General features: G+C 38.1%; 1 long non-coding RNA gene across 1 annotated transcript; it reads right to left on the reverse strand.

Moving 5' to 3' along the window:
• Nucleotides 1–404: 404 nt before the first annotated feature.
• On the reverse strand, nt 405–21,436 carry LOC149787773 (uncharacterized). Its single transcript, XR_016424097.1, has 4 exons — nt 20,994–21,436; nt 20,371–20,492; nt 9,855–9,969; nt 405–592 (listed from the first exon to the last, which is right to left on the reverse strand). It is a non-coding gene; the product is annotated as an uncharacterized LOC149787773 (long non-coding RNA).
• Nucleotides 21,437–23,292: the final 1,856 nt, after the last annotated feature.

Raw genomic sequence — 23,292 nt, forward strand, 5'->3', positions numbered from 1 at the left:
AAAGTTTATCTATTACTTCTTCTGCTCAGGCACCTGCAAATTAAAACAAAATTGTAATGCTTAAATAAAGTCATATCATCTCAGCACTAGTTACATATGCAGAAGTCATGTTAATCAGCATTATAAAAATGTATGAAATTTTCTTCACTGCACTTGTGCTTCCCTTACTATCGTTAAGCCATGATACAAGATAACTTTGCACTTACTTGTCATTTCTGGCAAGTGGATGGTGCAATCAATTTGCACAAAGATGAATTTATTTCATCCAAATATTTCATGTGAATAAAAATTCCAAATGGAGGCACTTGTCCGATCAGACAAGATATATGCATATTGTAGTTAGCTGGACTCTAGCTCTGATAGTCCTGGGCAATAGGATAAGCTGATTTTGTTATCAGTTTAGAAATGCATCCGCTTTGCAAATACTATGCTTTAAAAGACGAAACTGAATCCAATATTGATGAAATAAGAGTCATTTGGATTACCTTGTTTTTTATCATTCTGCGTTGGTTGGGTGCATATTTGAGGGTCTCTGATATGGTCTCTTCCATTCCATTTGCCTTTGCTTTGCCATTAGTTTTCAAGCAGGCTTCTGCATGAGTAATACAATGTTTTAAAATAAGTTTCACAACAAAGGATGCATTGCATTTTTCTAAATGCCAGCAATAATCAATGGAATATTTTTAAAACATGTACTTTGAAATGTGTCTCAAGTTACTTTATCAATTCATTTAAAAATCTCTGGCAAGTCACATGAAAAACACAATTTAAATCAAGCCATACTTACTTATCAAAGACTTTCTCATTCACATCCATTACCTCACACAATAAATATCAGCAACACCAACATTAAATTCACACAATCAGTACAAAACCTAGGTGTTACTCTGGACAGTACTCTCACATTGCACCAACATGTCATGAACATATGCAAGGCTGCGTATCTTGAGCTGAGACGCATCAGCTCCATTCTCAGATATCTTTCAGTTGATGCCACTAAAACACTTGTGTGTTCATTACTGCTTTCAAGACTGGACTATGGTAACTCAATTCTGTCTGGTTCATCTTAATATCTACTGCAGAGACTTCAAAAAGTTCAAAACATAGCTGCTTGGATCATACTTAGAGTACCACAATCAGAGCACACCTCCCCGCTGCTCTGTACCCAACACTGGCTATCCATTCGATCCAGAATCAAACACAACATTAGTTCTCTGTGCTACGTTTCACTGACAGACTCTAGTCCAACATACCTATCCGACCTCACCTATGTGTACACACAAGCAAGATACTTACACTCCTCTTCCGACAATCATATACTCATTATTCTCACTATGAAAACAAAGTCACATGGACAGCATTCTTTTGCATACCAGGGCCCAGCAACATGGAATGAATTGCCCACTGAACTTAGACACAAAGACGCAGTGATCCCATTCAAGAGTGCTCTCAAAACTACTTATTCTGACTACAAAAACAAACTTAATGACTTAATAATGTTAACTACCTTAAATATTCTCAGCATGTTTTTTATGTTTTCTAATTTCATGGTGTTTGTTTTTGTAATCATATCATTGTGTATGTTTTTATGTTGTCTAATGTTGCAAAGCGCTTAGAGCTTCTAAAGATTAGGCGCTATACAAAGTCCTCATTATTATTATTATTATATTTAGCTTGGATGAATATTTTTTAAATCAGTGGCCATAACCAAAAAATGGGATTTTGTTTTATGATCATAAAAGTATGTTGGACACCATCCATGATGTACAATGCTGTCTGACATTTCTATGCACCTAAGGTTTCCATCTCAAATATTAAAGCAAAATGCATACCGAATTTGACAGATTGATGAAAATAAAAAAAAGCAATGCTTACCATTTGAAAAGAGGCAATTGTCACTAGAATATTCTATTCAAAATGATATTAATTTTGGACACAGGGGATACCACCCCCATGTTTTCCTGACTCGTGATATGTCGGCCTATTCTGTGCACAGCTTTGAAAGATGTAATGTTTATCCATCGAGCTATAGAAATGAAATACATTTACTGTAGACTGTTTCTGTCAGCAGTTAAGTTGAGTAATTAGGTCAGGTTTATAGCTAGTTTACAAAATTCAATGTAGAATGCCAATAAATGACAAGATATATTTTTGCAAACTAAAGTGATCTTGAAAAAAGATTAGTAAAGTTTAACATTTTATAAAAAATAAGCTATTATGTGGAAAAGAAACAACAATGAAATAGGATGCAATGTGTTTACGTCTAGTTTTGGAAGGTACCGTCATAATTGTACCGTAGTTTAATGGGTGGAAAGGCCATTGAAAGGTAAGGGCAGTGCGGAGACCATCGAGTATGTTCCAGAATAGCTGAATCTTTGTAGATACATAGATCCATTCGTAACTTCAGTCCGCAAGCGAAACACTGTACTTCGTATCCCAATCCTGACTCGGGTCCGAAGTAGACAAATCCTGTTCTAGCTAAAACATACGAAGAAGGTAATCCTTCCCTATCCGTAGGCCATTTTTGAAACGTGTCCAATCGACGGGCACAATCACAATAGTCAGGTAAGAAGACTGGAAAATGGTAGGGTTTGAACTTGGAGTTCTCACTGGATTTCTCACTCGATTCTTGCTGCGGCGAAGTCATCCTTCTGGTGGGTGGCTATCCTCTTACAACCAATGTTTTATACCGACATGTCCATACGGCAAAGTAAAGTGGGTGGGAAGCCGCACTCGCTTCTGCTACACGATTTGATAGACTTTTTCCAAGGGTCGACTGACGATGTGGTGTGTGGGTAAACGTACAATCTTGTTGGGTTGATAGGTGGTCACTTTCTCTAGACTGCAAGGCTTCTTTCAATATGCCAAAGTTGACCACTCGACTGGTACGATAATTCAGAGTAAGTCCTTTCACTTTACACTTCGTGTGCACTTCTCCTTGTTTGTCCCAGTATTCGTAGCCGTAATTTTTGGGACCACCACTAACGAAACATAGAATCTTGTCATCGGGGTGCTTGTCTGTCCAGGCTCCTAAACGGTCTCCTTCGATGTCAGGGTGCTGTTGACTCGGGTGATCGATATAAATGCAACTGTCCATGTCAAAGTACAAGACACGTTCCCCTAACAGTTCTAAAGCTTCGTACAATTTTAAGCGAGCATGAGCTGTCATGTAAGCTGCAATGATGACATTTCCAAAGGGGTCATCTTCTACAAAGTTCAGATCTTCTTCGTAATTCACCAAGATCAAATCCTCACGAACGACGTCCACGTGTTTCATGAATTTGGCTTTGTCGTGAATCATCTGAAAGTAGCGGGAAGGTTCGGTCAAATACTCCGTCTTGGGTAAACACGGTCATTGTGCCATTTTACCCCACAAGCAATTTAACATCACTTTGGCAAACGATCGCCTGCCTTCGTTTTTCTGAATGTGATTTAAAGTAATGCCTTCTTGTGCCCAGAATTTCTCTCTGAATGTCTTTTGGTCTTCGGGAGTGTGACACCAGGACAGATAGCCACTGGCTTCTTGCTCAGTTTCAAAAAGGCATCCACGTAGTCTGCGAAAATGCCTTTCTGCGTGGGGTCACCCTTGTGGAATTATTGTGTCTTGGGAAAGTGGCAAATTTCGTACACTTCTAACAGTTGGTATCCCATGTTCAGAGCTTTGAACAATTCTACGCTGACCCATGTCCCCGTCAAGGCCCGTTCTTCCTGGGTGTGATGACAAGGTTGATCTTGGTTGCACGTTTCAGCACAAGTACGGCACAAAGGAAACACAAGTTTGCCTTGGCAATGGCGAGGTAAGACGGGATGGTATAGGTTCGTGGGAGGCAAAACTTTGCACTTGATCAAGCCTTCGTATTGTCGAATGTTTTTTAGGTCGATGTGTTCGGTGAACAATTGTGGGTGCCCTGCAGGAAAGCAACAATATTTGCACACATAGGGATACAGTGAACACACGTCCAAGTATTTGATTTCTTCTCCTTTCTCTTCGTCAGCTTGGTACAGCAAACAGGTGGCATTGGTCCTTCCTCCGTACAAACTATTACTTGGGTTCAGGGGGTCCATGAACTGGTAACTTTCTATGAGGCGTTTAAACTCAGGATCGGTGTTCAAACGGTGATTGTATTTGTGTTCCCACATTTCCACCACTTGGTATCCTTCCTGTTCTAACTTTAGGCGTGGCTGACAAATGGCCTGGTACAAGTCTTCCATGGTTCGTTGTAAGAACTGATTTTTAGTGCCGCGGTCAGGGTAACAGACGGGACATCCGTGAAATAAGCAACCGTTAAACTCGTACATGATCTTGGGGTTTTCTAAGTCCCAGCCATTGACCGAATGCATTCCGATGATCTTTCGCCCTGTCCGTTGCGGGCATGCTGAATCCATTTGTCTTCCTTGTCGCACAAGTAATGCAACCAGCATGGGGCTTTGACCGAGTATTGACGTTTGACATAGTTGGCCGTTTGAGGACTGATGACAGCCACAGTGTTTTCAAGCATGAATCGTTGTCGGTAGACTAAGGAACAAGCTTTGGCAATGGTGCAAGCCTCTTTTAAATGATCAACCCCTCCGTGTTCCATGAACAGTTCTCAAAATTTTCCACAGCATCGCCGTAAAATGTCCATGTCGGAACGACGATACTTTAGCATTTCTTCCTGAAAGTCGAAAGGGTTGGAGGCGTGAGCCTGGTACCAAGCGTAGAAAGTTTCTCGTTCAGTACGCATGTTGTCAGGGTCGTAATAGTGAGCCTGAGGCAAATGGGGTAGAATGGCGTGTTGATTGGCTTCTGTATTGAAAAAGTGTGGAAAGTACCCTTTAGCCATTTCTGTCATTCCAAACATTTTAGGCATTCGACTCAAAGGCATGGCTAAGTAGCTCATCGAATCTTTAAACTGCACTTGTCCCACTTGCATGAAAATGATTTTGGCTCCGTTCAAAGTGATTTTAGGACGCTCGATGCCACGTTCCGTATAACATCTCAAAAGAAACTGTCCATCGTATCCGGAGAAATTGTGAGCCATCACCGTGGCATGGTGATGACAATCTCCATAATAATGTTCGATGTCCTCTTGGCTCCACGTCTTGTCGATGGGGTCTAAGACCCATTGTGTGAAATCGGCTAGTGTGTTCAGTCTTTGAAAGATTTTTTCACGCCCTCCAGGAATCTTACTGCAGTGAGGGCAATAACTCAAGATAGGTTCTTGAATCACTTCTCGCATGCTCGATGAGCCACGCAGAAATTAGGAATGTGAATACTGGTCTCTTGCATGCATTCGAAATCGAAAAAAATGAAATTGCCTTTCTTCTTCTTGTGACCATCCTCTTTCTCTGGTTGGGATTGGTATTTTTGTATGTAGCATTGGTGTTCCAAGTCCACAATGCAGTGACAAATGTGACATTTTTTCTTTCCTGAACATACGTGTGCCTTGGTACTGTTGATACATAGACCTTGTCCACACATTGGGCACAATCTCAGGAGTTGACAAGCACATTTCTTCTGTGAACCTTGCATCTTCAGATGTTGTTGGTAACAGGCAGGGCTGACAAATGTGCGCAGACAAGCAGGACAATGCACTGGTTCTTGCCCTTCGCTCAGACAGGGTTGAGAGGCCAAACATCCTGAGCATTTCGATCCACAATGTTTGTGTTGCTCTCGATTATTATAACCATCATAAGTCACATTTCTCACAGTAATATTTGTATCCCAGGAATCCAGTGATAGTGGTAATGGTATCGAAATGGTCATCGTGATGATAGAGGTGAATGTATTTTCCATCCTTAAAGTCTTTCCCTCGAAACAACAGAGACCCGCGCACTTCTTGAGGGTGCACTTTCAAGGTGTATCGTGGAGCTAGGGCATCTTGCAATTTTTGCATCTCAGGAATGCCACAGGATGTGTCTTTGGACAGGCATGCTTGTTGTAACAGAAGTTCTGCTTCATTTCGTTGTTTGGCTCGGTTCGATTTTCGAATGTTCTCCCAGGCTCTTTTCCATTCTACCGTGTCGTTCTTGTCGGCATAGGTTCATCCCACCACGATGGCTCGGGCTAAACACATGTGGTCTTGAAAATTGTTAATTTGGACAAGACTTGTTTTGGTAATGCGAAGGTTGTTGACCAATAAGGTCTTTCTGCATTGTCCGGTCCCTTGAGGAGGAGAGACGTGGGTCATGTCCAGTGTGGCTTTTCCATCGGTGATGTCAAACTGGTCATTAGATTGTTGCACGTGTTGAATCTTGTCCATGACTTTGGAAGTGGTCAATTCTGCAGGGCTGCTAAACTCGATCCAAACAGGGGATTTCAAGCCATCATGTTGTATGGAAAGTCTCAAGCGATCATCTTCTTTGGGTTGACATTGTCGCTTGAGTGTGGTGAGCAAAGAATCCCACATGTCGGTGATGAACCCTTTTGCTTTCTCTAACAGTACTTCAGACTTGAAATCTTTAAACTTCACTGTGTATTTGTAAGCCGTAGTTCTAAATTTTCTAGAGGGACGCTTTTCCGTCTCTCGAATGTCATAGTACTTTTCAGGGTTGACTAAGGGTGGTAAACTTTGTTTAGAGGGTTTGGATTCTGGTTCACTCATGTCCTCTTCAAAATCACTGGCATGAATTTGTGCCAAGACTTCAGCCCTAGTACGAGGCGATAGATCACGTTTCTGCCTCTTACTTTCTTCTTCTTTCTTCTCAAATGAATTGGATCATTTCATCTCGATAGCAAAAAGTCAAATGACTAAAGTTTAAACACCATGGATTAATTTATAGTCATAGCAGACCAGCGTATATAAAGGGTATGTGTCTTGTCCTTTCACTATTCATTTCACTCTCAAACTGAGCACAACAATGGAAGAGACTACCAAGATCAAACGTTTCATCAGAGCTTTGCGAGGGGTCATTAGAAAATTCTCTTCAGACCAGCCGAGGGACTACTCTCCTTCCTTTCAAGATAAAAGTCAAGATACTTGCTATATCTGTCAGAAGAAAGGGCATTGGTCTTCAGAGTGTCCAGACCGTCAAAAAAGAAAAAAAAGGGGTTAGAAGAGACAAAAGTCAAGATACCTGTTATTATTGTCAAGAAAAAGGACATTGGTCACCAGACTGCCCAAAAAAGAAACAAGAGGAGTCAGAAGAAGAGAGGGATTCTTCAGAGGAAGAGGAAGAAGAAGAGGAAGAAAACAGACAGGTGAAGAAAAAGAAACAGGAGAAGAAAAGAAGGGAAGAAAGTGAAGAGGAAGAGGAGGAAAAGACTATGACGGTGAAGAAATTAAAAAAACTGAGAGTGAACAATGAGACAGAATAAGTCTATGAACTTTTTAAAGTGCTCTGTTGTGAATTGTGAATTGTAAATATTTATAAAAGAATAAATTAATTATAAAAGGTAAGTGTCTTTGGGTTTTGATTTTAAAATAAGAACCTACACTCACGCACACTCATACACAGACGGGTACTATTGGGTAAAATGGTTTTTATTAGTTATTGGCAATTGAAAGCCTATCTCTTTTCGAGAGACGTGGATGGCCCTGAAAAGGGCCTTTTTTGGTGTAAGGGGTGAGTTTAAACAATCAACTTTAACTGTCTTAAGCCTTTGCCATGGCCAAGGCCTACTTCTGGACTGCGTACTGTTGATGATGATTTCGTTGAAATCACTAAGGATGGTGCAGTAGGCGTAGTCACAGGGTTGGAGTGTTTAGCTTGGGAAGGTCGTATTCTCTTCGGCCGTAATAAAGAAGTTGTTTTTTTCTTACCTCTTCTTCTTGCTGCTGTTGCTGTAGGAGAAAAGCTTGTTCCGCTTCCTTTTGCTGTTGTATAAATTTCTCCAATTCTTCTTTCTGTCTCTGTCTAAAATTTTCCATGTGCGGTAATGAAGGAGAAGGTGACGAAGGTTCAGGAACAAATTCTTGCAAGGTAAAAAAATCCACAAAATCCCAATTCACCTCTTCTGAAAGTAAGTCTGGGTTCCCTTGGGTAGTCTCCACCATCAGTGCACCCAAACTGATCGTTTTCTGAGTTTCCGTCATGTTGAAAAACTGTCGCTTAGATTGACTACGCACAGGCGCTAGCGAATCTATATAGACTATGTGACGTCACAGACTGCTCTCTTCGGATTGGACGTGGGCTGACTGAATTTTGTAACGTGTGTTTGGATTGGTCAACAAACTCAATCCGTTTCAATCCTTCCTCCCCCTATAAATAAGTACAGTTCACTGCATTCCTTCACCTGTTACTCAGCACCCCAACATGTGGACCGATGTACAATCTTCAACGCTTGTGTCTTCGATGATGTTCCGGACGGACATATCAATGTATGTCCGATCCAACTGGACAGTTATCCACAGGACAGACACCAGCCTGTGGATGCGAAGAATCTTATGTGGAGCATCAAGGATGCCTCAAAAGAGTCTTAATCTATGGTCCTGCAGTCAGGCACAGCCTAAGGTCAAGAAGAAGATGTCACAGATGCCCTTTATGTTAAGGGTATATTAACATAAAACCAAAGGCCCTTTTCAGGGCCATTCCTATCTCTCGAAAAGATCTTGACTTTCAATTGCCTACCCCTTTTTTTATTTTTTTGTTTAAAAAAATAATAAAAAAATAGAGACCCCTCCCTGTTTCAATTTTCGCCTGTTCCATTTTCATAGACCCATCAGGTCGGGACCTTATTAAAATAGGGTCCCGACCCTGTTCCATTTCCCCTAGTCCCAAGACAGTCCCACGATTTATTCCCCATGTTCAATTTCCCTTGTCCCTAGAGTGAATAGTTTTTTTTCTTTCTCCCATGTTAAATTCCCCTTGTCCCTAGAATGGATATTTTTTTTTCTTTCTCTGATGTTAAATTACATAGTCCCCAGAGTGGATATACCCTTTTTAACATGGAAGTTCCCTAGTCCCTAGACTGTCCCTATTCACTACTACCATTGTCATTACCAGCCTGAAACCCAATTTAATGCCATTTGTATAAATTCATTTCAAATAAATATTATGATATAGTTGAAGTGTAAAGTCAAGCAAGTATTCTGTTTGCAGATTTTACATTTTAGATATTATAGTAAAGTCATATTTTCTCTTGTTTAGTAAACTTTATTGCAACTGGTTCCAAAATAGTAAATCTTATTTAATGTTCATTCACCAGAATAGGTATTAATACAATCCCGAATTAAATGTATGGTACTAAAATATACCCTGATCTTGTGTGAGATTGTAATATACAGAACTATACCTCAAGACAACAATAATATATTGAATTTATATTGTATCAAGACTGTCATGGTTATGAACTCCAACTTTATTCAGGTTTTTTCATAATAAATGATCATCTTGTGCTATGGTTGAAAAGAAATCAAAGTTCAGTTTAACTCCATTCTCTCCACATTTGTAAGTTGTTAAGAGGCATACTCATCCTCAGTGTTATAGTAAAATGTAATCTTATTTGGATCAATCTTGGTGGTGTAATATATGAATGGAGAAAGAATATTATCATCCAGATTAAAATATGTTTTATTCAGACTCTACTAAAATTTTTAGTTGGATATGGGTTACGGAGCCTGATGTGTACGAACAAGGCAATGTGTACCATGACCTTTCTAATTTAACATTTTAAACTCCTGCAGAAGAAAGAGATTTTTTAGATCCATTAATCTGTATTAACAAAAACATTTCTTCAGTATGATTTTCAATTACTTAGTATTGACAAAACTCATATTTTAAAGTTGTTGTTTTTTTGTGTTTGGTTTGGCCTTTTATGGTAAACCAACACAAGTAAGTTATTTAGTGCCAAGGCACTTTAAGTATAGTGCCTTGCCCAAGGACACACCATGGTAGCTAACCCAGGTTGGTCTGATGGTAGAATTTGAACCTACCTTATTTCACAGGTCCAGAAAGCTAACCACTGAGCCACTACAGCTCCCCATCTTATAGTGGAATGCTGGTATACTTTATGATCAAGAAGGATGGGTTGGGGTATGCATGTTGCATCTGAAAAAAGTGATGGAATTTTTGTTTACATAATATTTTAGTCATACAATATGAATCATTTTCTATAGATTTAAGATGTATCAGATCAAGTTAAGAAAAATCATATATTCTGTTTCCTGGGAATGTACTAAAATTCACTGTTATTGTTTGATTTTTTGGTAGTAAGCTTACTTGGTATTTTTTTCTTTTTAACTTGAATACCTAATTTGTTAACATCCTATTCTAAATCTTCAGAGTTCTGTCTATTAAGTGACAACTGTTGATACATGTAGGGAAGTTTTTGTTTATATCTTTTGATTCTTGTGATTCTGGAAGTTGCAGTATTTGTTGTTGTATTATAACCATTTCAGTAATTTAATGAATGCAGAGTATACTGCTCTATAAATGAAATTTAAGTGAAAATAATGTAAAAGTATGTTTCACTGCAAATATAAATTGTTTAAAATAATATATCATTTATCATATGACTATTCAATTGTGGTAACTAGTATTCCATCCAATATCTATATATTAAAATATGTCTTTTTATACAGCTGGTGATCATTTAGATACAAGTCCAATTGAACATAATCAAATTATCAATGCAGGTGTTTTTATTAGTAGTAGTATTGCAAGTATAAGTGTTAGTATTAAGATTTCATATACAGGTATGATAAGTGTATCATAATGTTTAAATGATGCTCCTTGTTACAACATAAAATATGTTCATTGAAACAAATGGTTCACTGGTAAATTGGCAGCAAAGGTCTTCACTGAATTATGTTGCATAAACTATTTTACAGTAAAACACATATGATGCATCTCAATTATGATGAATGTGAGGAGGAGGATTAATAATAATGCAATTTAAGTTATCTTCATAACATAAGTTCTAGCAGATGTGTAATTTTTATGTGGTTCATCATCAGTTTGAAACTGGTCTGTGATTTCTGGATCTGGACATACCTGGTCCCCTGCTGTTGTGCTGCTATGGTCTTTACAGTTCATTAGGATATCAGTTACACTTGGTTTACATTTAGAACCCCATGGGATGGAATGCCCAGTTTGAAACTGAGAGAATGGTTAATTATCCATAATATAACTCCTGCAGTTATTATTAGGTTTGATATCAAGGTCTTTCTTTAAAAGCTTTTCAACTCAGGTTCTGTTCTACCATACAGATAACTAAAGTCAAATTCAAGGCTTTCAGATTTGTCCAGTTTGTTTCATGTGTTGCAGCAGACAGACTGTATATTGCCACTGTACCATATAAATATCAGTGCTTAGTCTGCTCTCTGTTGCTGTGGTTTGATTAGTTACAAGTGTCATCACATGTGACTAATTATTGACCAATGTAATGAAACTTGTATAATTAGAAGGCTGTATTTAAAAACTCTAAAGATCTTAAAAAGAAAATTGGATCGGGGTAAGTAAAACCTTTTACTTTGACCATTTGGCTAGAAAATAATTTTCAATAAGTTTAAATTGGATAATAGTAATATAATAATTAATTACACAAATCAGAATAAAAGCTATTTGCATATCCCCTTACAGCTGTTGCTTTTTCATAGTACTAAGTAGAATAAAGTATAGTTAAGACAGATAAAGAAATATCCCGTCATATATACCTTACATCAAATAAAGAAACTCAAGATGGATAACAACAAAATTAATGTCACATCATCAAATAGTTATCTCAGCTGCCTGGTCAACCTAAAGGCAGATAAACTAAGGCAAACTTACTCCGAAGCAGTCTCATCCCCCCAAGAGAAAAACGACAGATACAGTTCTTAACGCCAATTTTCAACTCGACCCCAACTGACTCGATGAGTAGACTCTACCTGTCACCAAGCGTAAACGAGAATGTGGACAATCTACCGAGTAACCGCAAAACTACATCCGACATGAGTACCCAAACTGAGGAACAATACTCAACAAGCACAAAAACAACCCAGACCACGCTGGTTAAAAACACTAGCAGCCAGGGGACTCAAACTGAGAACCTACTAGATGAAACAGAACGCCCTCACCCTACCACAAATAAAGCAGTCACACACGACTCAACAAAAGGTAAGAATAATAGGAAAACCAAATCCCAAATACCAGTTAGAAAGAATAAGGAACACACTAACTGTCAATACAAGACCCAGCAAGCCGGTTATGGACAACGAAATAAAGTCAGCTAAAGAGACAAACACCAGGGGAAAAAAGACCAGTCTGCAAAATATCCAAAACAAGAAACACCCCGCTGAACTGACTCTCTTCGTCAAGGGAGTAAATTCCAAAATAACGAAGTTAGCCTTTAAAACCATAGCATGGCAATTGAACAAACATCACCAAGGAGAATTCACGCTTAAAAGCACTAGAGACGACTTGCTGATAATCAAATGCACCACTGAACAACAGATTGCCAAATATATGGAAATTGAAAGAATAGGCCAAATAAATGTTCAGGTCACTAGACACAACAGAACAAAACAACACATAGACCCAAACCCCCCAAAAACACACAACAAAGGAGTCATATACATATCAACTCAAAATAAAACCAATGAAATAGTAGACTACATAAGGAGTAAAGGACAGGAAGTAGAGAAAGCAATCCGCCTAAAAACAAGAAGGGGAAAGGATAGCACTGCAGTGGTACTCTTTTTTAAGGGCGCCACCCAAGAAACTATCAAAATAGCCGAAAAACTCGAGGCTAAAAAAATTTTTGCTTTCAAAAACAAACCACGGTTCTGTGGCAACTGCAAAAATTGGGGGCATTACTCTAAGAGTTGCGGAAACCTATTCCGGTGCAATCAATGTGGTCTTCACCACCCAGACCGGAAAACATGTAGCGCCACCAATCAGCACTGCGCTAACTGTAGTGGTAACCACAAACCAAACCACGCAGAATGCCCCAGGGCTCTTAGAGAAGCCCTAATAGTCGAATATATGATCTCCCATGGGGTAAACTATAAGCAGGCCAAAACAAAAATCAGGATACCAAAAACAAAATAAATAGGTAGCACCCTCACTGGTAGGAAACACGCATAAAATGAAAACAACAGTAAATTAAACAAACTATTAAGACTTTTTGCACTAGAGATGGATTCCAGAGCAGAAATCAAAATATGGCAATGGAATGCACGCGGCCTTAGGGCCCACGCTGACCAACTAAATAACAAAATACTTGAACAGGAAAGAAAACCAGATGTTATATGCATACAGGACACCCACCTAAATGATACCTCACGTATCCCAAACATCATAGGCTACAACACCAAATACCTAAAGCATCGATCCCCCACAGCAAGAGGAGGGGGGTTAGCAACCTTTGTTAGAGATGGAATTACATCAGAAATGCATAAATTAACAGATAGTAGACCGCCCAATGACTTCGAAATACAGATAGTCAAAATAACCGCTCAAACTAAGCAGGTACTAATCGTTAACCTCTATGAAACAAATGAGCAGCGCAATTTAAGTGCAGACGAAACAATCAAAATGATTAAAGACTGTGGAGAATGGGTGGTAATATGCGGGGACTTCAATGCGCACAATGAACTATGGGGGAGTCAAAAGGCGGACATTAAAGGAAAAATTGTAGAAAAATGGGCACAAAAATGCAACTTAGTTTTTCTAAACAACGGAATGCACACCCGGATAGATGACAGAACAGGCCACACATCAGCAATAGACCTATCTCTATGCACACCAAGATTAGCAGGCATTTCTGATTGGCAAGTTGATGAAAGCGACCCTATGGGAAGTGACCATTACCTTATAAATATAGAAATACAAATTAGAATACCTCAAAATAAAGCGTCCTTCACACCAAGATGGAAATACGAACAGGCCAACTGGATTAGGTTCAAACAGATAGGTGACTCGATCGACCCAGAAACCATATATCACCGGGACATTGACACCTTTAATGACAAATTAATAGAAACCATTAACACAATGGCCCAAGAAACAATTCCTAAAACTAAAGGAGTAGCACCCAAACCCACAGTGCCCTGGTGGAATAATGAATGTAAAATAGCAATTAAAGAGAAAAAAAGAGCTCTAAACAAATTCAAAAGAACTAAAAATAATAGGGACTTTAACTACTACAAGGAAAAGGAAAAAACTGCCAAACAAACTATTATGATAGCTAAACAAAACTCATGGAGAGAATTCTGATCAAAACTAGATATTAACACAAAATCGAAGGAGGTGTGGCAAAGAATTAAAAAAATGAGAGGCAAAACTAAATCAATAACCCCCAACATACCTGGACAAAACAACAAACATAAGGCAGAATTATTCGCAAACTATTTCGCCAACATGTGTAGCAATACCAACTTAGAGGATAAGTTTAAAAATCATAAAAGGCAATTTGAGGAAAGCAACTCTGACAACATAAAGGAAGCAGGAAATAATGACGGCCCACTAAACCTTCCGTTTACAGAAGCCGAATGGAGAAAGGCCCTCGCCGGCAAAAAGACCACATCCCCCGGGGAGGACACTTTGGGGTATGAAATGTACAAGAACCTACCCAAAAAACTTGTCACAATTGCACTTAACCTCATTAATAAAATATGGGAAACCGGTACCATACCTATAAGATGGAAAAAGGCAGTAGTGGTCCCGATTCTTAAGCCTGGAAAACCCTCAAGCGATATAAAATCATACAGGCCCATATCACTAACAGACAATATATGTAAAATAATGGAAATTATGGTAAACAACAGGCTGAAATACCATTTAGAAAGCAAAGGACTACTAGCTAATACACAGAGCGGGTTTCGCAACTACCGAAGCACAATAGACTAACTCATGAGACTAGAAACCGCTGTCAAATTAGCATCTAGAGAAAAATTTTAAAAATCCAGATATGTTACAGCCATCTTCTTAGACATGGAAAAAGCATATGATCTAATGTGGACTAAGGGACTGATAAGTAAACTTAAACCATACGGAATAACTGGCAATATATACAAATTTATTGCTAACTTCCTAACCGATAGAAAGATACAAGTCAGACTAGGACAAGACTACTCCGAACGATACAAACTGGAAAATGGCACGCCACAATGAAGCGTAATCAGCCCAACTTTATTTAATATAATGATAAACGACCTGGAAACAGCGGTAAAACCCAACCACCTTGACTTATCCCAATTCGCCGATGACAGCGCCGTATGGAAAACTGGCAACCCGGCCAGCAGAGAAACGACCAAGCACTTACAAAAAGGACTAAACGATACAGGAAATTGGACAGATAAATGGGGATTTAAATTGTCACCTCTAAAAACAGTAGGCATAGTTTCCAATCCAGGAGGTGGCCACCCCCCACCCACTCCAAACTTAACCCTAAAGGGGGTACCCATCAAATTCGAAAAACAAGTGACACTCCTAGGTATGGTATTCGACCACGAACTCACGTGGGCAGCTCATATCCAAGAACTCGTAACGAAGTGCAAACGAGACATCAACCTCCACAGAAACCTCAGAGGGGTGAATTGGGGGGTTGATCAAAAAACACTCGTTACCCTATATAGAGCACTTATAAGAGCAAAATTGGACTACGGTTGCCAGGTATATGGAGCGGCGAACGCCACGTTACTAAAGAAACTAGACACAGTCCAATCAAAAGCGCTAAGGGTATGCACCAGCGTCCTAAATGGTACCCCCACACAAGATATCTTAATAATAGTAGGAGAACCCCCGCTAGACCTAAGGCGGAAGGAATTGATGCTGCGATACTCGACTCGAATATCAATACACCAACCCAACCACCTCACGCTACAAGCCCTCTTAGCATGCGACAAACCATTCGATACAAAAGGAAAAAATAAAAAAATACCTAGTGGGAAAATAATTATAGAATTAAAAAGGAAATTTCAAATCGCAAATATCAACCCAGAAAAAATAAGGTACTACCCAGACCCCCCGTGGACCTGTCCCACACCACAAATAGATCTTAGCTTACGTAAACTAGGACAAAAACAAAATGACCCGATAGGACTAAGAGCATCAATACTAACGTACATTGACAACAAATACGAGACATACACGCAAATCTTCGCAGATGGATCAAAAACCAAAAATCCAAATAAAACTGCAGCAGGGATAGTGATCCCAAAATTAGATGTCACCGTTGGAAAAAGACTCCCAGACCAATGCGCTATATACACGGTAGAATTCATGGCAATACTAATGGCATTAACATACGTCAAAACATACCCCACAACTAAGGCAGTCATTCTAAGCGACTCTTACAGTGTACTACAATCGTTAGCAACGGACCAATCCAAGAGCAGACCTAATATGATTAATCATGCAAGATCGCTACTTAAAGAGATTGAAAAAAACAACAAACACGTTGAATTCGTATGGATACCCTCTCACATCCATAATCCCAGGCAATGACAAAGCAGATGCAGAAGCAAAAAACGCCACAAACGAACCAAAAGCCCAAAATATAGCATACAGCGTCACTGAAATCAATAACATGGGACAAGATCAATGACATGTGGCAAGAGCTATGGGAAAAATCGGATGCAAACAGTCTAATACACACGATGATGAAAAAAGTAAGTAGAAAAGTCGAAAGTCCGACCTTCAAAAATCCATACGATATAACAATAATAAACAGAATAAGAACAGGTAAAACACTATTGGCAGGATGCGCAGGGAAACACATAAAAAGGGGACCAACCGAAAACTGCCCCTACTGCCCAACTCCAGAAACAATCGCACACTTAATAAATATATGCCCCAAATACAACCAGGAAAGGGCCGAACTAAAATCTCAACAGGAACAAATAGGAGAACGGTGGACATACCCGGAGTTACTTGTGGCAAAAAACAATAACATAGGAATGACCTATAATAACATCATGACATTCATTAACAAAATAGGCAAAAGGGGACAAATCTAAACCGAATGAAGGGTTGGGTATAAAGAGAGACCATGTAAAGAAATTAAAACCAATAAACCTAAAAGATCGAACCAAAAAAGAAAAAAACCAATCAAAATATTACAAATCACTGTTTGGGAATTGTGACGGCCGGCTCGGGCTAGTGGGTTCACAGACTGACACCGCCGCTCATAACCCGAACAATAAAAACCAGATAAGGACGAATATTACAAAATCACTGTTTTGGAATTATAATGGCATGCTAGGCCCCGTAGGTTCAAAAAAAAAAAAAAAAAATATAAAAAAATAAAAATAAAAAAAATATACATTAAAATAAATCACAAATAGCTAAGCTAAACAAAAATAACAGGTAAATAGCCAAGTGGTCAAAGCGAAGGGAAACAAAGGCAATCAAACCACCTCCCTCGAAGAAAACATCTCACGGCGAACATGGCAGTATCAAAAGGACGAGAAGACCAAAACAGAAACGGACACGGGATAAGGCAGAAAGAGCTGAAATAAAGAAGAGCAGGAAAAGGCACAGAATGAAGTTAAACGTCCTAAGGCAGTAAAAGAAGAAAGAACAGGACACTTGCAGACCTTGGGGAATGAAGGCAGAAACAATGAAAAGAGTATGCCTCAAATAATCAAACCACCCCCACCCCCCAGTATGAAAAGAATTGCCTTCCCGAAATCAAACAAAATAAATAAGGCCACCCCCCCCCCCACATCTACTTATAAGTGTGAATGAGAAAGTGAGCGTGAATGTGTGTTGTCGGGATATGTGGGAAAAGCAGAAAAACGAACAAAAACGTCTATAGCCATCACACAAATATAGCATACACACTCCCTACCCACCTTTTTTTTCTTTTCTTTTCTTTTTTTTTTTCTTTTTTACAAACAAATTTTACCACATAGGGCTTTCATTCTGACCCACGAAAGCCCTCTTTTGACCAACAACTTACTGGCCCTGAAACACACTGATTGGTTTAAAGCCACACGTACGAAATACTTAACCAAATTGAGATCTCCAAAACAAAATAAAGGGCTACTAAAAGCCTACTAGATGTGAAAAAATTTCCGGAAAATTCAAGTACGCAAAGTACACAAAATTTAATAGACCTTACAAAAGATAGGAAAATTCACAACTCAGGAATATCTGAAGCGTATGTGACAATCACATGTTTGGCAAGATAGTACAGGAATAGCCCAATAAATATAGGGAACTGGGCATTGATTGCAACGAAAATTTAATAATACTGCTGCTGGTGTGCTTCGGTTACTGCCTGAAATGAGAGAGGAAGGAGATGCAGGATGCAGAAACAGACCACCAACGGAGTACAACGATGGAGAAGGTTGCAGCGACGAGAGCCTGGGCGGGACCTTTTGGGGCACCTGGGCTTCGGCTTGCTTGCTTGGGGGCATTGTATAAGTTAATCGCTAAATTCAAAAAGTACACAAACGTGTACAAACTAAACAGTCGCACATACCGAAAGGTGCACGTGACTTTAATCCAATGAATGAATGAAATGTGTGCTAGAGGGTAGGGTTAGCAGTTATACTCCCAATTATGTTTGTGATGAGCAAAAGCAGCTGCACAAATTTGAGCTTTTAGTTTGGTTCTGGTAGGGTCAAAGGATGCAGGTACATTTTACATTAATTTTTTACTAGAAATAGCTATTTTCAATATTTTTCTGTGACAAGGCAACTAAAAGAATCAGTATGTGCCTTATGCATGAATAAAGTTCACTAGTACTATAACAAATTAGCATACTTTTCATCACCCCTCTACCATCAAGATTTTTTTATATTTACCTCTGTAGCAGACACAAATAAAAGTCGGCAGCTCATTTGCAGACTAAGTTACGCATATGATCTCCAATGCTCATCTAACTGTGACAGGCAGTCACCAACAAGCCAACCTATTTCCATGCCTAACTCAAAGTAAATCTGAACCACATTATAGATTTAGCTTATGTGTAAATTTATAAATGCTAGGCTTGTGATAATTAGGTTCATGCCTTCTACCTTAAAAATTAGAGGGATGTCAAAATACGAAACTATCCAGTGAGACCTATGATGTTAATTTTAATCCCTATGGGATTTGTGACATAAAAAACCCAAATGCTTTATGTATTAAAAGGTAACTAATGGGGGCAGGATCTGCAGTGAATCAATGGTTAGTATGCTAGACTCCTGATAAAAATGTTTGTGTTAAAATCCTGTTATCAAGTCAACCAGGTTACCTACTGCAATGTACCCTTGCCTTACTCCAATTCCCTCAGTACTCAGTAAACAACTAGTGTTGCTGTACATAACAAAACCAGTCCATATTGATTTTACATATTTTACTAAATCCTGACAAAAATAATTCTCTAAATAAAGAATGATTAATATGTGATGGTCTCGCATGTAATCAAACTCTTCCAAGCTTTTAATGATATGAACCGATTTATCAATGTTTATCAAATTTGCATGAAAAACTATTTCTTATTTGTCATCAAATATGTTCAATGTTTTGATCATATAAGCATTTCTGCTACATTAAATCAAAATAATCTTTTTGTCAGAAATAGAGCCCTTATAGTATTTGCAAGGTCAACCAATCAGATGCAGAATTTGAGTTTAATATGAATGAATATTTTTTTTACAAAATTGCTCTTTTGCTATATCTTGATGAGATAAATCTATTCACCAAGTCTGATGAAATTAATGAGAAATAGTTTTAAGAGCAGTAGCAAGAATGGCTAGTGAGATGTAGAACCACCACATTATATGCATAGATTTTGCTTATAGCCTCAGACATACAAGCAAATAATTAAACAAGTCAGATCTAAATTGGATCATAAACACTGTTGTGCAAATCATAAGAAACTCTGCCAATCAGATGCAAGGTCACTTCACTACCATACCTTTATCACACTCATAATAAGCATCATTGTGAAACTTGACTCTATAAGCCCAATGGCCAAGCATGATCAAACTTGAATCAGCAGTAGTGGTTATAACCTCATGTATTTGTATGCATCTTCACTTCTTCAATCTAGATCTCATTTATATAAGCATGTATTCTAAGTTTAGTAAAAACTGCACTACATGTATAAATATTGCATGCGGTGGTAACATACTCAGATGAAAGATCACCTTATTATTATTAATGGTTAACACTCATCAAACTTCAAGGACAACTTAATGATTTTAGCCTATATTGTGGAAGTATGGCTTTTAGGCTGGTTAAAAAACTCAACTAATCTTATACATGATCACATGTATATACTTGGATTTTCCTCATTATTAGATTTATCCAAGATGTTGATTTAAGCCCAAAACCAAGTTTTATATAAACAAATTGATCAGAACTATGGACTCCAAAGTAGCTAATTTCTTACTGTTGAAAGACAGAAGGGGATGTGAAATAAATAACACACTCTGGACCATTACATAAACCCACTTAGCCTTTTGACCAGTTGAGATAAAATATCAACAATAATGTTAAATAAGATTGATAAATTATGTTTTCTCACATTACCTCTAGCCCTTTTCAACATGGATGGTATTTTTCTTCCACATATGTCAGCTCTTAATTAGTGGCCCTTTCCCATCATGAATGTTGTAGGTGAAACTCTCAGAATTAGGCTTTTTAATTTATATCTGTAGAAGAAAAAAACTATTGGTCTGCATATATCAATGTCACCATTTCTGTATTAGATTAAAATACCATGTGTGTGTGTGTGTGTGTGTGTTAATTTTAGAATTTAAGCAAACTTGTCTCCATGTGTTTATTTTAAAACTGATGATGATAACACATAACAGGTTCAATGGATAAAATGTTATTTCTTACTTCTTACAACTGCTCATTATATCTGAATTTACATTCAATGTTTGTTTTAATTAACATATTTGGGATATTGGGCAAATTATTTATTTTGTAGTTTATCATTATATCATTTACCAGTCTTTTATCATTCAAATATGTAATATAGTACCATTATACTGACTTCATATTCTATATGATATCCCAGCAATACATATTAAGCAGATAAGTGCAAATAAAAATGTTCAGAATGTAAAATTTACTCCAAGCTCAAAGAAGATCAGCAAAAGATAATATCCAACAAATTACCAAACAAAAAGCGAAGTTAACGCAGTTACCTTTATTATGATGTCTCCAACACCAACGGTACTGTACAGTTACGTCTTCTGAGTTTTACCGTCATCTTGTCTTTCAAACCAGAATTAATTTCTTGAGCTCTTACAAAATGAAGAAACTTTTAAATACTATAATTTAAGCAGCTTCTTTACATGCCATCAGATAAATTATGGCACAGTGTTATGTCTGTCAGCAAAACGCAACTTCACATTTGGACGGCGCGCTGTGTGGGCATCGCCGACACAGCAACTGACATGAATTCTCTATTAGCAGACAATGATTCGGAATAAATCCTTCGCAAATCTAACATTCTCGATTTTTCATAGTTCCACTTTTCATTGTTGCATCTGTTTGATTGTACAATTGCTAATGATGTTCAATGAATCAACTTCAATTCATCTGCTGTCTGAAATCCCGGTTCAGTTGGTATTTTCTTCCGCGCATGATGCCGTGTAAATAAAAGATACGGTCGACATTCAAAGTGGTTTAGGTTAATTTATTATTTTTCTTTATTAAGGTCATTTGCAGAAAGTGTTTCGCTAGGGTGAGAAAAAAAAATATAACAAAAAGAAAACTTTCTTTTCCAACGCTAATACTGTATATATTTCAATTTGTGATTGATGCTATAAATAAAAAAAAATGATAATAAAGCATTTTAGCCCGTGGCTTCGGCACGGCACTCGTTTTTGTGGGTTTTTTAAAATGTTGTTAGTGTTGTTTTGGGGTTGTTTTTTGTGTGTGTACCACACTAAAAAACATACCAGGTATTAGGCCTAACGTAGGAAAAGAAATTATCCTCTATTTATTACTATTCTTACTGTCAAATGACGCAAAAGTGATCAAATTGCTATTAAGATTTTGTTTTGTATAACACTTACCGCTCGTTTTCCTCGAGATAAAGCAGCCACTTCAAAATGATTATAAAATCTGTGACAGATGAAAAACGTGGTTTAAATAATTCGTAATCGCCTGCCTTAAAATACTGTAGGAATTTGCTAATGTATTTCATGGCCCTCGTTTGAATAGATACCAACGATCATGTATATCGACCAAATTTTGTATATTCCTGCCCACAATCATGTATTTTGTATTAAACCGTATATTACACGAGCGCTCTGTGGCAAACTCGGGGGGGGGGGGGGCGGGTCTCTATTATACCCAGAGGCGTAGCTATGATATTTTGCGCCCGGGGACGAACTATAAAATTGGCGCCCCAGCCCCCTCCCCGTTTAATCACATTTTTGAATATTACCCTTGTTTACTTATTATAATGTAACGTTGTAAGCCTCATTTTGGCGCCCCTGTACCTTGGCGCCCGGGGACATATGTACTCCCCTTCCCCCCCCCCCCCCAGCTACGCCTCTGATTATACCTGCTGTATCAGTTGAGAAATATATTGAACAGATCAGGCCCCAATACTCTCGCTCTGAAAAACATTAAAATAATTATATGCAGAATATCGGTAGGTCTCCCTCTTGCCAAAAATGTCAGCACCATATATATTTTGCAAGTAATGTAATGGGTATAATAACACACACACACACACACACACACACACACACATTTTTTTTTGGGGGGGGGGGCAACGGACAGATGCCCCCATTTCCCCAAAAAAATAAAAAGTATTTTATATTTGTGTATTTCCCCCTCAGATGTGTTCTACGTTTTATTAAAACAAAATTTTATATAAAAAATTTAGTTTTTAGAATTTTTGATGGGGTATTTATGTTTCCATAGTGTTATCTAAAGGGTTGTTCGTCCGAGTCTGGTTTCCCTTACCTTGCTCGAAGTTCATTCCCTTGAAATGTTTTGTAACCTTTGCTATATGTCGCCTAGGTCTCAGTGTTTGCTATATGTAATGGTGTTATATTGTGTGTATGCTATATTTTCTTTATGTTTGAGACAGCAAGTATAGATCAAATATCTTTCCCAGTTGTATTTCTTCCTTTATGATGTTATATTGTATCTTTTAATTTGTTTTATGGTTTTCTAATTTTGACGATGGAATGGTGTACTATTTAGATTTTGTTTAAAAAAAATAATTTCCTATTTTATTATTCGAGTGATAATATGTGTCGTTCCTCATAATAGTCTTTAAAGATGTTGATAGGTAGGTTACGCTCGATCCAAGGTTCACGCTTCTTTATTCTCTATGTGTTTTTCCTGGGTCGCGTTAGGCCTCCTTTATTTAGTTTATCTGATTATGCTTTATTGAAAGATCCAAACGTATTTATGAGACCACATTATTCTATAGTGGTCAACCATACAGTGCGGGAGAAGTTAGTAGGGTTTTAAACTAAG

Source organism: Sinohyriopsis cumingii, chromosome 11, assembly GCF_028554795.1.
Source record: "Sinohyriopsis cumingii isolate HCF-2022 chromosome 11, ASM2855479v2, whole genome shotgun sequence".
Classification (NCBI taxonomy): Eukaryota; Metazoa; Mollusca; class Bivalvia; order Unionida; family Unionidae; genus Sinohyriopsis; species Sinohyriopsis cumingii.